This window comes from Leptodactylus fuscus, chromosome 1 (assembly GCF_031893055.1).
Source record: "Leptodactylus fuscus isolate aLepFus1 chromosome 1, aLepFus1.hap2, whole genome shotgun sequence".
NCBI classification, from domain to species: domain Eukaryota; kingdom Metazoa; phylum Chordata; class Amphibia; order Anura; family Leptodactylidae; genus Leptodactylus; species Leptodactylus fuscus.
Window position 1 is genome coordinate 50,258,822 of NC_134265.1, and position 15,242 is coordinate 50,274,063.

Genomic DNA, 15,242 nt, shown 5'->3' on the forward strand with positions numbered 1-15,242 from the left:
TGGTGCAGCACAAAGGGAAGTGAAATCCTGGCCATTGAATGATAAAAGATCTGTAAAGGACATTTTTACCAAACTCAGGATCACCTTTGACACCCGCACCACAGCTGAGATAAAAATGCGGTTTTTCAGCTGTAGGCAAAAACCGCATGACACTGTGAGAGATTTTGCCCTCAATCTGCAAGAAGCCTTGTGGGCTATTAAACAAGTAGATCCAGATAGTATTCAGGATGAGGACAGGATGCTAAAAGAACAGTTTGTAGAAGGCCTATTGTCAGAATCCGGTAAGGCCCAACTGCGCATGATGGCGCTGCAGAATCCTGATATGAGCTTTATTGAATTCAAGGACAGATCCATCCGTATCCTGAGGGAACCTGTCTATCCATGCGGACAGACGGAGGAGCAACAAGTTGCTCTCCACAGGCAAACACCTGTGAGCCCTGCAAATGCTACACCTTTTCCATCTACTGTACAGTGTGCACAGATCCAATGTGATGATGCTGCAGAGCTGCGGTTACAAATGACTGAACTAACTAAACATGTAGCTGCATTAACCAGAACTGTTCAAGATCTCCAAGTTTCTTCTCCAGCAAAGATCCAGCTTGCTTCCAGCCCAGAGGATCTACCTTGGAGATGTTCAAGAAGAACATTGTTTCCTCAACAGCGACTGACGCGCAACGGCAGGAGGACCACTGACAAGTTTGACCCCTCTGGCCGACCCATCTGCAGACGGTGTGATAAGGTTGGTCATGTTGAGAGAGAGTGTCCTTTAAATGGGCAACTCCTGGAGTAGAGGACCAACCTTCAGGAGTAAGACGATCTGGTCCAACTAGCTGGAAAAGCAGGTATGTAGGTGGACGTCCTATAATTCCAGTTACAATTGATGGTGTCCCTTTCACAGCGCTACTGGACACTGGTTCACAGGTAACCACCATTCCTCAGACTTTGTTTCACAGGTACTGGACTGATGCTGATATTACCCAGCATCCAAATGGGGACTTAATATTAATTGCTAGTAATGGTCAGCCCCTGGCCCAGGTGGGATATAAAGAGGTCACCATAAGAGTAGGTGGCATGGATCTTAAATCCCAAGGTCTAATAATTGTTGATGTGGATGAAGGGGAATTTGCTAATATGTTAACATTGGGGACTAATGTGTTGGAGAATTGTCTAGATGAGGTAATTGCCATCTTACAGGACGCATTGAGATCTACCCCCTACAAAGAAAGATATGCTCTGAATAAGGAGATTAAAGCCCTTGTCCAGCGTCAACAAGTGGAGTTAGCAGGTGGAGAGATTGGCAGTGTGAGGGTAAGCGACCCCAATTCCATCATGCTTCCCCCCAGGAGTGAAATCATTGTCTGGTGCAGAGCAGCAATAGGCATCAAAGGGCAAGACTACCAGGCCCTGATGGAACCTGTCTATTCTGACTGTAGACCCACTGTTATGATAGCTAGAGGGATAGTTAATGTGAAGAAGGGAAGAGTACCAGTGCGCATCTTGAACTGTGGGGAGGAAGAGGCTTGCTTACCTAAGTATGCCACAGTGGCTAAACTGTTCACTGTCAGTAACAATGACATCCAGCCAACAGAGCCCTTGGCTTCGTCTGACCAGACAGATGTTAATGATTCCCCAAAACAGTTAGAGGACTGGTGTCAAGCAATACACATTGGCACTGACAGCACTCCTCAGTACCAAAGGAATGGGGTGGTCCGGTTAGCACAAGAGTATGCAAGGGTATTCAGTAAGACTCCCTTGGACTTTGGGCAGGTGAAGGTGATGCAACATACCATCCCCACAGGAAACCATCCACCAATCAAAGAAAGGTATAGGCCCATTCCACCCGCACATTATCAATGTACTAAGGACATGATTAAGGACATGAAGAGTGCTGGGGTAATCAGGGAAAGCTATAGCCCCTGGGCAGCACCCTTAGTGTTAGTTCGCAAGAAAGACGGGACGATGCGCATGTGTGTGGATTATAGAAAGATTAATAATATCACGCACAAGGATGCTTACCCCTTGCCGCGCATAGAGGAGTCACTAGCAGCGCTAAGGACGGCTAAGTACTTTTCTACCCTGGACCTAACCAGCGGGTATTGGCAGGTTCCTGTAGCAGAGGCTGATAAGGAGAAGACCGCCTTTACGAATCCCATGGGTCTTTACGAATTTAATGTCATGCCCTTCGGCCTATGCAATGCGCCAGGAACCTTTCAAAGGCTGATGGAGTGCTGCCTAGGACACAAGAATTTTGAGACAGTCTTATTGTACCTAGACGATGTGATTGTTTATTCCAGAACATATGAGGATCACTTGCAGCACCTGGCTGAAGTCTTTGAGGCCTTGTCCAACTTTGGCCTGAAGCTCAAGCCTTCCAAATGCCACCTCCTGAAACCAAAGGTACAGTACCTAGGACATGTGGTCAGTGCAGAAGGAGTTGCCCCAGACCCAGACAAGGTGACTGTGATCAAGGACTGGAAAGCTCCAACTACCATCAGAGAGATCCGCCAATTTCTAGGGTTAGTTGGCTACTACAGACGATTTATCAAGGACTTCACTACCCTAGCAGCCCCCTTGCAGGATCTCCTTGTCGGCCAATCCAACAAGTCTAAAGGCAAGAGCCCCCTAGTGGAGTGGAACCCCCAATTGGAAGACTCTTTCCAGAAGCTAAAGCAAGCCCTCACTGGAGAAGAGATCCTAGCCTATCCTGACTACAGTCAGCCCTTCATCCTGTACACAGATGCAAGCAACAATGGACTTGGAGCTGTCCAGCTAGGCAAAGAGAAAGTAATTGCTTATGCAAGTAGGAAGCTTCGTCCTTCTGAGAGGAATCCAATCAACTATAGCTCCTTCAAGTTGGAACTTCTAGCAATAGTATGGGCAGTGACGGAGAGGTTCAAGCATTACCTGGCTTCTTCAAGATTTACAATCTACACCGATAACAATCCCCTGACACACCTGGACACTGCTAAGCTTGGAGCTCTGGAGCAGAGATGGCTTGCCCGCCTATCCAATTTTGAATTTGTCATCAAGTACCGAGCTGGCAAGAAGAACCTGAATGCAGATGCCTTGTCCCGCATGCCCAACCCTCCTGATCCAGAGGAATCTGATGACTTAGAGGAGGTAGAAATGCCAGCCTTCTACAACAATCAAATGGTCCATAACTCTGGCTGTATGACTGGAAGAAGTCTAGCAACTCAAGAGATCTCCCTGAATCCATTACCTCATCATGGCTGGGCCGAAACACAAGAGAGTGATCCAGCTGTGCACCTTGTCAAAGAACTTCTTGGAGTAGAAAACACCTCTTTACCTGTGGATGCACCACCAGAAGCTCAACAGCTCTGGAAAGAGAGGAAGAAGCTCTTTGTTTTTGAAGGGAAGTTGGTTCGAAGAGCTATCAACCCAAGAACCCATGAACTACTTTGGCAGATCGTAGTACCCCAAAAGGACATACCTATGGTGCTAGGAGCTTATCACAACCAAGCAGGACACTTCGGGTGGAAAAAACTAGAAGTGGTGATCCGAGACCGTTTCTTCTGGACGGGTATGAGAAAATCCATTGAGCAGTGGTGCAGAGAATGTGGTACGTGCAATCTTAGGAGAAAAGACACTACTACTCAAAAGGCCCCCCTGCAACCTATCCAGACAAAGCAACCCTTGGAGATAGTGGCCCTAGACCACGTACAGCTGACTTCCAGTAGATCAGGGTACACCTATGCCCTTACCATTGTGGATCATTACTCCCGCTTCCTGGTCGTTGTTCCAGTTAAAGACCAGACTGCAAAAACAGCTGCAAAAGCATTCCAAGAGCATTTCTGTCGGCCCCATGGTTATCCTGACCAAGTCTTGACTGACAGAGGTCCAGCATTTGAAACAGAGGTATTCAAAGAGTTCTGCTACCTCTATGGATGTAAGAAGATCAGAACAACCCCATACCACCCTCAAGGGAATGGACTTTGTGAGAAAATGAACCACCTGGTCATCAGTTTGTTGCAGACCCTGCCTTTGGAAGAGAGAAACCAATGGCCTGAAAAATTGCCTGACCTAATTGAAATGTACAACCATGTCCCAACTAGCTCCACAGGGTATTCTCCAGCGTACCTAATGCGTGCCAGACCAGGTAAACTTCCTATTGACTTGGAGATGGGAGTCCTAAAACCTGAAGAAGTGCCCAACTCACCTGATCTTGATTGGATTGCTGAAAGACAGTTGCAGTATAAAAAGGTTCAGCAGTGTGTAGAGCAAAGCCTTGACCAAGCTAGGCAAAGACAAGAGAAAAGCTACAACCAACATGCTCCAGCTTCCCCTTTACCAGTTGGTGAGCAAGTATTGAAAAGAAAGAGAAGACACCACAAACTAGATGATCAATGGGAATCTGAACCCTATACTGTCCAACCATCTAACAGTGATAACAGCAAAGTATGTAAGATTTCCAAAGATGGCGGAAAGACTTGTATAACTGTATCCAGAGACAATCTGAAACTATGTCCGTCTCAATTATTTGAGGAAGCAGGAAGTAAAGTGGAAGAAAATCCTCGACAATCAGGAAAATCTGAGACAGAAGTTCAGACCATACTTGGGCCGTTTCCTAGTTCTTGGCCACAAATTGAAGGTGCTTTAGTAGTACCAGTAATGCTGTTCCCACAAACATCCTCTCAGGAGATAACGGATTCTCAAGAACAGCCATTCCCAGTTCCTGATGATGTACCAGCACAAATTCCAGTAAGCCCGATTCCTAGTGAAAGTATGCCTACCGTTCCCCTGATGACTCCAGTGAGTAGGAGAAGACTGTCAGGAATCCCATTTCTGCGTAGATCTCAGCGCAATACACAGGGACAACTCCCCATACGTTACCGGGACAGTCAGTAAAGGCGTCCTAACCCAATGTGTTTGCAGATAGTTGAGTTGTATTTGTATATGTTCAATTATGCAACGTTAAAGGTTTAACTGCAGTGCCGGCTCCCTAACAGATTGCACTAGTAGGCGAGTCAGAAATACGGACTGTGCATTACTACTTACTCTCCTGAGCATGGCATTACCAAGAGAGAATGGACTAAAGGAACTGTGCCAGTGGTTAACATGTCTAGTTTTTCAGGCTTCCTACCACAATAACTTTCTTGTGGTATTGAAACTTTTAAAACTTCCATTTGCCTACCAACCTCTTCAAGTGCATGGAATGCAATTTATGCAGGTGCACCAACGCTCTTGGGGGTTGGGGGATGTTTCAAATATGGCGGCCTGTCGAATAGGAGCCATCAAAACAACCTGTGCAGTGAAGAATTTTGAATGTTCCAAAATACTCCGCAGCTGCACTCGGAGTTAAGGAGGTGGACTAAGCGGTTTGGGGCTGTAATCCGCAAGGAAAGCAACCGTGAATGTTGCTGGGTTGTAAGGAATATACAACGAGACACTTTAACGGGTTACAAAAATTGTATTTACTTGAACGTTTTTGTTTGTTTGAAAGTTTAAAATGATCTTGAGTAAGTTGCACTTTTCTCCTTAGGGAATTTACTTACATATGAAGTTTACACTTGTATGTAATGTCCTTCAAACACTATGATGTTCATGTTACTGTCTACTAACCCTCTTCTTAGTTCATCGGAAGGGTAGCCCGAGACGTGCTACTTTTAACAAGGGGGGAATGTAGCGCCCCACAGAGTGAGTCACTACAAATGTCATCTTATGTGATCTATATTGTGTACTGTGAAGGTATAGTGAGATCCAGTCAACCTGTTAGCACACACAAAGTTCCACAGCCATTATCTCTTTAAGAAAAGGGGTGGAGCTACAGACTGGAAGAGGGTCTCTTTTTCAGTTCGAGTTCAGAGTGTGCAAGAGAGAGGAGAGGTGTGTGGAGGTGCAGTATGTGCTGCAAGCCTCATGGTGTGATAGAACAGCACAGGAGGCCGGAGACCTGCAGAGGTGAGATGAGACCTCACAGGCACGGAGCTGCAGTTATAGGACCATCAATTCCTAACTAGTGTAAGAAACACTAAGAACATTGAGAGATTCACTGGACTGAGGCCTAGTGAATGCAAGATTCCTGGAGGCTCAGTAACATACAGAGTTGGGGTGAGTGTATCCAGCATCCCAAAGAACCCGCGTTACCTGCTGTCCAGAAGGGGGATCTACCCAGTTGCAATTAACCTCTGAGCTCCTGGAACCCAGGACCAGAGGAAATCTACTAGAGAGTTTGAGCAGCAGTGGAAGGCTGAATCATACTAGTGGTAAAAGGGAGGACTGGCATCTCACTATACTGAAGCAAGGTGAATCCTCCTGTAACATCTGTTATCTCCTGCTGACTACAGAAGTAAACTGTAAGTGTTTGGTTAACCCCTGTCTGGACCGTATTCTTTCATCAACCCTCTGTTACTCCTCCTGGAAATCATCCCTTTCTCACCTATATTATCTGGCCCTGGGACCTGCCCTGGTTGGGGAGGGTATAACATCTGGCACTGCATCACCACCTATTCCCAGAGGCCCTATCTACAGTGCCCGGCTTCACCTCAAGCCGAAACCCCAACTGGCGTCACGACAAACTTTTATTTTTCTTTATTTTTCTTTTATCCATTTTTGCTTAAAACTCCCCTTTTTCAAGGCGCTGCCGCCCCTGGTGTCAGGCCTGCTCGCACCGTGAATCCACATAGGCCGAGCCGGGGCGACTCACTACCAGCGGCACAATATGGGGAATTAGCGAGTAATCCCCTAGGGCGGGACCTCACCACAAACCGAACTCAATACAGTGCGACCAAAAGCAGTAGCTTCTGAGGTGCAAGCATTAAGTCTATAATGCGAAACGAAAGTTGATTCTGAGGACCAAGATGCCAGGGCGCAGATCTGATCCAAAGATAAAGCTCTAGACCGCCCAGGAGGTGGAAACTGAACGTGTTCAATGTGCTGTCAAGAGGGCCGGAGGAGATAAACCTTGGGCTGAATACGAGACTTTGATTGTCTCTATGACCCATCGAGAAATTGAGGGCTTGGAAGCCCTAAGCCCTTTCTGTTTCCCCACATAATTGATAAGGTGGTTTTCAGACTTCCTGAATGGGCGTGTACTCTGAAGGTAAATCTTCAGGCATCTTACAAGGTCCAGGGTGTGAAACTTCTTCTCCTCAGCTGAAGAAGGGGAAGGAAAAAATACAGGTAGAGAAATTAATTGGTTAATGTTTGTGGTGGAAGGAATTTTTGACCTAAAGCCCCGAAGATACCGGAGCTGGACCCGGTCAGGAAAAAAGGAGGTATATGGCTCCTCTGAAGAAAAGGCCTGTAGCTCACCCACTCTTTCGGCCGATGTAATAGCCAAAAGGAAAGTCGTTTTATAGGTTAACAACTTTAGTTCAACCTCATCCAGAGGCTCAAATGGACTTGCGAATAGTGCCGAGAGGACCGTACGGAGATCCCATTGGTGGACAGGAGTAGTAACTACTTGTCTCAGCCTAGTTGCCCCTTTATTAAAGGTGCTCACTAAAGGATCTTGAGACAAACGCCTCCCTAAATAGGCGGACAGAGCGGCCACGTGTATCTTTAGGGTGGCAGCAACGAGCCCTCTGTCTAGTCCGTTCTGAAGAAAATCCAGGATCGCCTTTACTGGGGGATCGGAGGAGTCCACTTCATGTTCAAGACACCAGGCATTGAAGATGTTACCAATCCTTCTGTAGTTGTTATTAGTAGAGATGAGCAAGTAGTACTCGATCGAGTAGGTATTCGATCGAATACTACAGTATTCAAAATACTTATACTCGATCGAGTACCACTTGCTATTCGAATGGAAAAGTTCGATGCAGAAACAGCATTGATTGGCCGAATGCTATACAGTCGGCCAATCAACGCTGGTTCTTCTCCTACCTTTAGAAGTCTTCTCCGTGCAGCTTCCCCGCGGCATCTTCCGGCTCTGAATTCACTCTGCCAGGCATCGGGCCTGGGCAGAGCCGACTGCGCATGCCCGCTTGTAGTGCGGACATGCGCAGTCGGCTCTGCCCAGGCCCGATGCCTGGCAGAGTGAATTCAGAGCTGGAAGACGCCGCGGGGACGCTGCACGGAGAAGACTTCTCAGAGGATCCAGCCCGACCCTCATTTGTGGACTTGGTAAGTGTAATTTGATCGAACGTTGCCTACCTCTGAAACGAGCATTTTCCCCCATAGACTATAATGGGGTTCGATATTCGATTCGAGTAGTCGAATATTGAGGGGCTACTCGAAACGAATATCGAATCTCGAACATTTTACTGATCGATCATCTCTAGTTATTAGTAGACACAGCTCTGGCGTTTGCAAGAGTCTTCAGAACGGATTGAGACAGCCCTCCATTTCTTAATAGGGACTGGTCAACCTCCAGGCTGTCAGGTTGAATCTCCTCAGATCCTGGCATCTCAGATCTCCTTGGGTTACCAGGTCTGGAAGGGGGGGGGGGGAGCCTCCAGTATATGCCTTGACTCATCTGTATGAGCTGGGCAAACCAAGCCCTTTTTGGCCAGAACGGGATTATGGCAATTAACGAGGATTGGTCCTGTCTTATTTTTATCAATACCTTTGGTATGATTGAAATTGGAGGGAAGATGTAGAACAGCCTGAACCTCCACGGGATGGACAGGGCATCCACTGCCAAGGAATTGTCCGCCTGGTACAGAGAGCAGAAGGTCCTCACCTTGGCGTTGAGTCGGGTTGCCATAAGATCGACCTCCGGGAGACCCCTTCTCTAGACAATCTGTTGAAACATGTCAGGACTGAGAGACCATTCTCCTGAAACGGTGATACCCCAACTCAACTTATCCTCTACTATGTTCAGGGAGCCCTTGATGTGAACAGCGGATAACTGGGTCAGATTCTTTTCTGCCCAGGAGAATATTAGATTCGCCTCTCTGAGCAGGGCTGGAGATCTGGTGCCACCTTGTTTGTTTGTTGAGATAGATCACCGCGGTCATGCTGTCTGAATGAACCTTCACTGCTTTGCCTTTGAGATTCTGAGAAAAGTGAAGAAGTGCCAGGTAAACTGCTCTGAGCTCTTTGATATTGGACTTTCCCAACTCCGGTCTCCTCCAACGACCTTGCACAGTCTTGTCCTCCAGATGGGCTCCCCATCCCAGGTGGGATGCATCTGTTGTCAACAAGGTCCACACTGTTGGGACCATGGACCTTCCGTCTTTTAGGTGTATCCACCATCTGAGGGAAAGACGGGTACTGGGAGAAAGGCAGATCTTCTTGTGCAATCCCTGTGGAGAGCCGTTCCAGGTTCTCAACACTTCCGTCTGGAGGGGACACAAATGCCATAGAGCCCAAGGGATCCTGGCCGAGGGTGACATCAGGCTGAGGACTCTCATGGTGGTGCGAATGGTAACTCATCGGGTCCGAAATAGGAAGCGGGCGGCAGTCTCTATTCTCAACTTCCTTGGGCTGGAGAGGAAGATCTGCATGGACTCTGAATCCACAATGAAACCCAGGAACTTTTTCTGGGTGTCTGGCACGATTTCTGATTTCTCCCAATTGATTATCCAACCTAACTTCTGTAGGAAGTTGATGGCTGTCTGGAGATGATGCTGGAGGATTGCAGCAGACTGAGCTTTTATGAGCCAGTCGTCCAGGTAGGGAACGATGAATAGGCCTTGTAGTCTGGGGGCGGCGGCGACTGGATCGACCACCTTGGTAAATACGAAAGGGGCTGAGGAGATGCCGAACGGTAGTGCGGCGAATTGTAAATGCTTTCTGTGGCCGGCCATGTAAATGGCTTTTCTGAGGTACTTCCTGTGAGGGAGAAAAATAGGAACATGGAGATACGCGTCTTTCAAGTCTAGAGTGATCATTACTTCCCCTTGCTGTAGAAAAGATGTTATGGAGTCTATGGCCTCCATCCGGAAGGTTTTTCTTCTTATGTATGGTTGAGGTACCTTAGATCGATAATCATCCTCCAGTCTCCTGAAGGTTTTGGAACCAGGAAGACTGGAGAATAAACGCCCAGACTGAAGTCTGAGGGAGGAACTCTTTTGTGACGTACTCCGCAACCGATGCTTCCAATATGGCTTGCTGCGCAACGGGGAGAAGCCGGGTGATGAAAAACCGGTCGGGTGGTAAACCATCGAACTCTATGGAGTAACCGCGTTCTACAATTTGTAGAACCCAAAGGTCTTGTATATGGGTGTTCCATGCTCCCGAAAAACGGAAAAGATGCCCTCCAACAGGATCTGTGGCCACAGAGAGCGGCGCCCCAACAAAATTCTGGCTTTCTGTTGGGATCATCCCTGGGGTTGCCACGCCCAGAGCCTCTGGGGCGATATCTAGACCGCCGTTGTTGTTGATATCTAAAGCCAGATGCTGACCTTCGACCCCTAGGAGGAGGAGGTCTCCTTCCTCTAGGGGCTTGTGGCAGGGATTTCCCTTTGCCCTCAGTGAGACCTTCCATAAGGTCATCCAGGGAAGGGAGCAGGGTGCAAACTTGGAGGCGATATCAGCTCAGGATTTTAGCCATAAAGGCCTCCTGTCGATATAGCCATAGATTTAGATGCAAGTTTCAATTGCTGCCTGGAAGATTCTGCAATGTAATCCACCGCCCTGTGGAGATTTCCCATCTAAGTCGATGTCACGTTCCAGCTGTGAAAGGCGGGTGCGGACAAAATCTGCAACCGCGGTTGAAGTTATGGCTACAAAGGCCTGAGCTGAATTGGCAGAATACACCTTCTTAAGGTTGGAGTCTGCTCTGCGATCCAGAAGGTCCTGCAGATTTGAGCCATCCTCTAACGGGACAATGGTCTTTTGAGACAATTTGGCCACCGCGAGGTCCACCTTCGGGGGAGGCCCCCACTTGTCCCATTGTACTGGGTCCATGGGGAACAGAGATCTGAAGACTTTAGTGGAGGAGTGACCTTTCTCCGGCTGTTTCCACTGTTGGAGCATGATGCTGGCTAGAGACGCGTCCGCATGGAAGGTAATGTGCCCCCCAGAGGTGGACGTGGAGGTTTCCCCGTCAACATCCTGGTCAACTGTAGACCGGATGGACTTCAGCAGCCTATTAGTTTGGTCATAAAGAAAAATAGGTCTGCTGGAATGAAATAACTTGTCAGAATCCTCTGAGTCGTCACTCACATGCAGCCTCCCCATAGAGGGGAGTGATAGGGATTGCCTATCCGGGCATGGTTTCTTGGCGAGCTGAGACAAGGTAGTACGGATATCCTTTAGGAAATTGTCCTGAAATAAAAAAAAATAAGGACACATAGCAGAGAAGCACTTCTTATCACTGCTGACAAAACCATACTCACCATATACTCCTTGACCCATGCTACCATCTCTCTAGAGGAGGGTTCCTCAGCAGGAGGCCTTCTGCAGCCAGGGCAACGAGAATATTTGTAGCCTATGTTCTGTCCCCACATGAAGGTGATTGAAGGTGTAACTAATAGTAGCCGTGTGATTCTCCTACCTTCATATCCAAGCAGTGGAGCAGACCGGATCGGCAGGAGCTCAGGATAAATGGATTCAAACGTAGACACGATGATATGATGAACCAAAGTGGGTTTATTTGACCCAAGAACAAGCGATAACACGATACTGTAATAGCCTTGGTAGTAGTGGCAATAAATGCAGTCCTGTTGGTGTCTTTCCTGAGGCTAACTGCTGGTCAAAAACTGATGCCTTCACAAGCCCAAGTATTAGCAAGTCCAGTCACACAGCTATGAAAAACTAAAATGGCTGCAGGGAGTGACATGGTCCAGGGCTTTGCCTAAAACCACGCCCAGAGAGAAAAAACTTTATTAACAAGAACAAGGGCATGCGGCATGCAAATTCTGGCCAGCAGATGGCAGCAACAACAATGCATTGAAATAACATGAAAGGAAAATAGTAAAACAGGACATTTAACTAATAAGTATGAGGAGAACAGCACAGCCTAAAAACAGTGTCTTTATTAACCTTCCACCATAGGGTAATAGACCCTCACAAATGAACCGCAACCTACCATCTGGGAGCGGGATGTCGCACTCAAAACACGTCAAATGTTTTCTTTTTGACGAACCTTCCCTCCTCCTTTGGTCACCAGGAGGCGTAGTGGAGGATGACATTATAGTGACATACTGTAGCAATCAGAGATGGAGCAATCAAGGAGACTGAACACCATGCATAAATACCAGAAGTGTGTGGCTAGAAAAAGCGTCAGGCGTGAAACCCAGCAGAGGGAGAAAGGCTCCCCCCTGCAACCTTAATCAGGCTCCGGAGCAACGCTGGCAAACGTCTGCAAACGCAGGTAAGCAGCCTGTAGGTGGGGGGGAGAGGTAGTAAAACCTCAATAATAGATTTTCTTCCTTATTACGAAGGAGGCTTCAAGCAAGGGCTGAAGCAAGGGACCAGCTGCAGGTAAAACACAGTCTGGCCCTAAGGAGGACACAAGGTCCTCCCCACCTGTCCCTGTCCACACAGGACAGAAAAAAAAACACGGGGGAGGCTCTTGTGCCCTCTTATAGGGCAAGCCATGTATTTGATTGGCTAATTAAAAATCCGCCTGTTCTACCAGTACACAGGGGCAGAAAATACCCCATATTGTGCCGCTGGTAGGACAACAGGGAACCAGTATTTAACACCCATACAAAGAACGTAAAGGATTGTTCCAAGTTTTTTTCACCTGCAGAGGCTCAGGTGTGTTATCCAGCTTCAGCAAATACATGTTACTGTCTGTATAATGAAAGTATATTGGAAAATTCTTTACCAACTCCTCACAGTTTTCTAGATCTCTGCTTGCTGTCAAACACTCTGCTCAAGGCCAGTGGATATAAATCAGTTCATGGTTATGTGATATACACACAGGTACGCAGCTTGTTACAGTCACAGCACAGTGGTCATCTGCCTGGTAATGACTTGTGCACCTGTGTGTATATCACATGACTATGGACTGTATATTACATGGCCATGGACTGATTTTTATCCCCTGGGAGTAAACAAAGAATGACAGCAAACAGATGTAGAAAACCATGAGGAACTGATGCAGAGAGTATATTGGAAGATTGTACAACTTTTCATTAAACAAACAATAATATTTATTTTCTAAAACTGCAGAAGCCCTTTAAAGAGGACCTTTCACCACCTCCACCAAGTCCAGATCTTTAGAAAAAAAATTCAACTGTGCTGGAATCTGCAGAGCAGCGACCATCAATAGACCTAAGAACTTGAATTGGTGAAGGTGGAGAAAGGTCCTCTTTAAAATAAAAAAAATGCATATTCTTGGGGTTATTCAGTTTAGAGAAAAGACGTCTACGGGGAGATCTAATAACAATGTACAAATACATGAAGGGACAATACAAAGAACTTTCTAAGGATTTTCTTTTACTCCTAGGCCAGTGACAGTGACAAGAGGACACCCTCTACGTCTGGAGAAGAGAAGGTTTCACCAGAAACATAGAAGGGGATTCTTCACAGTAAGAACAACGAGGCTATGGAAGTCTCTGCCCCAGGAAGTGGTGATGGTGGATTTATTAAACAAGTTCAAAGAGGGCCTGGATGACTTTCTGAAACAGAACAATATTATGGGTTATGGATTCTAGATTTTAAGGACACGTTGATCCAGGGTTTATACAGACTGCCAGATTGGAGTTGGGAAGCCCTGAAATGGGGCAATTGGCAAGAGCACCATGTTTTTTTGTTTTTTTTTTACCTTCATCTGGATCAACACTGTAGGGATTGTAGGGTTATAGGTTGGACTTGATGGACTGATGTCTTTGTCCAACCTCATCTACTATGTAACTATGTACTCACCTCTCCATTAGGTGGGGTAGATGTGAACCTAGCCTTAAATAAGTAAATCTACTGTATAATCCAACTTCTTTTATATTTCATAAACAATGTGATCCCCAACAAACAAGTGTACGTCTGTGTGACAGATATTTGTACATTTTCATCGGCCATTTATTAGGAAGAATATTCTCTAATAATTCTCCCATTATTGTTCAGTATAAGGTGGTGTTCACATTTGGAAATCTGACACTGATTTGGGGGCGGTTTTGGTCCCCAGATCAATGGCAGATTCCTCACAGATTCTGCTTCTAGAGAGAAACAGTCCAGCGGGAACTACTGAGGAGGAGGCCTGGGTAAATTGTAGGGCAATGCTAACTTCAAGTACGTAAGAAGACACCAGCATCTGTAAGCCCAAGTGAGTTAGAAAACAGCAAAAAGGGAGTTAAAAAGTCCAGCCGTGCTAGAGTGTTATAAAAGAGCAGCCATACCCATCTTACCAATGTCCCACCAATCTAGTTCTGACACTACCTGGGCCACTCACCAGTCCTCTAGTGGTAACATCCGTTTCCTGCTCGAAACTGGACAGGAGACGGAAACCTGCAGGCACTTTTCAAACCCATTCAAATGAATGGGTTTGAAAAGTGTCCAGCCATGAGCGCCCGTGAGCGTTTTGTGCTCTCCGCGGCGAAAGTTGTTTGTTTTTTTTGTTTTTTTTAACTGGACACAAAATTGAACATGCAGGACTTTGTGTCCGGTTTAAATAAATGGTTTCGCTGTGGAGAGCACAAAACTCTCACAGGCGCTCACAGTCTGTCGGGTTTCCGAAACTGAAAGTGTAGACTGGGGTGCAGGTGTGAAACCAGCGTCACATGACATGCTTCCCACATTATGTTCCCTTCTTCCCAGGGCTGGAGTACACAGAGGCCGAACGGTGAAGCAGGGAGCGTACGGCATCTGCTTCATTAAGAGTTCTCCAGACACAAAGGAGTTCAAGCCGTGGCATACCCCCTGCCGACCGGGACAGGATGCAGAATCGGGGATGGTTGGGAGGTATGGATCGCTGTACCACTCTGACTCCTTCACTTATGTTAGGCAATGAAGTCATATTGCAACTTCTAGTCACAAAAAGGTCAACATTGTTCTACTTTTTGGCATTGGTTGCTGCGCCCTCAGAGTCACAGTGTGATTCCTTTCACTAACACAGAGCGACAGTGATCTTTGGTCGCGAGATGAGAGTTGTGGTCAGTCGCCATACGGCCCTAACCTTAATGAGATGAGCTGCAATAACGGACACGACCTACAGACAGATGTGGCGCTGTATTCCAAGAATTGTCCAAAGAGGGTGTTCCTTCATTTTGGAATTGGCTACAGCAGTCACATGTCCATATCCGGATTCACATAACTATGATACATCTCTATTACACAAATACCATTCTGATTGTCATGTAAGCCTCCCTATGCTTCTAGCGCCTGCCATTAGCCCTGTCATGTATGTTTTTGATTTTGCTACACTGAGTTAAAGCCAGCAGTGGAGAAGTATC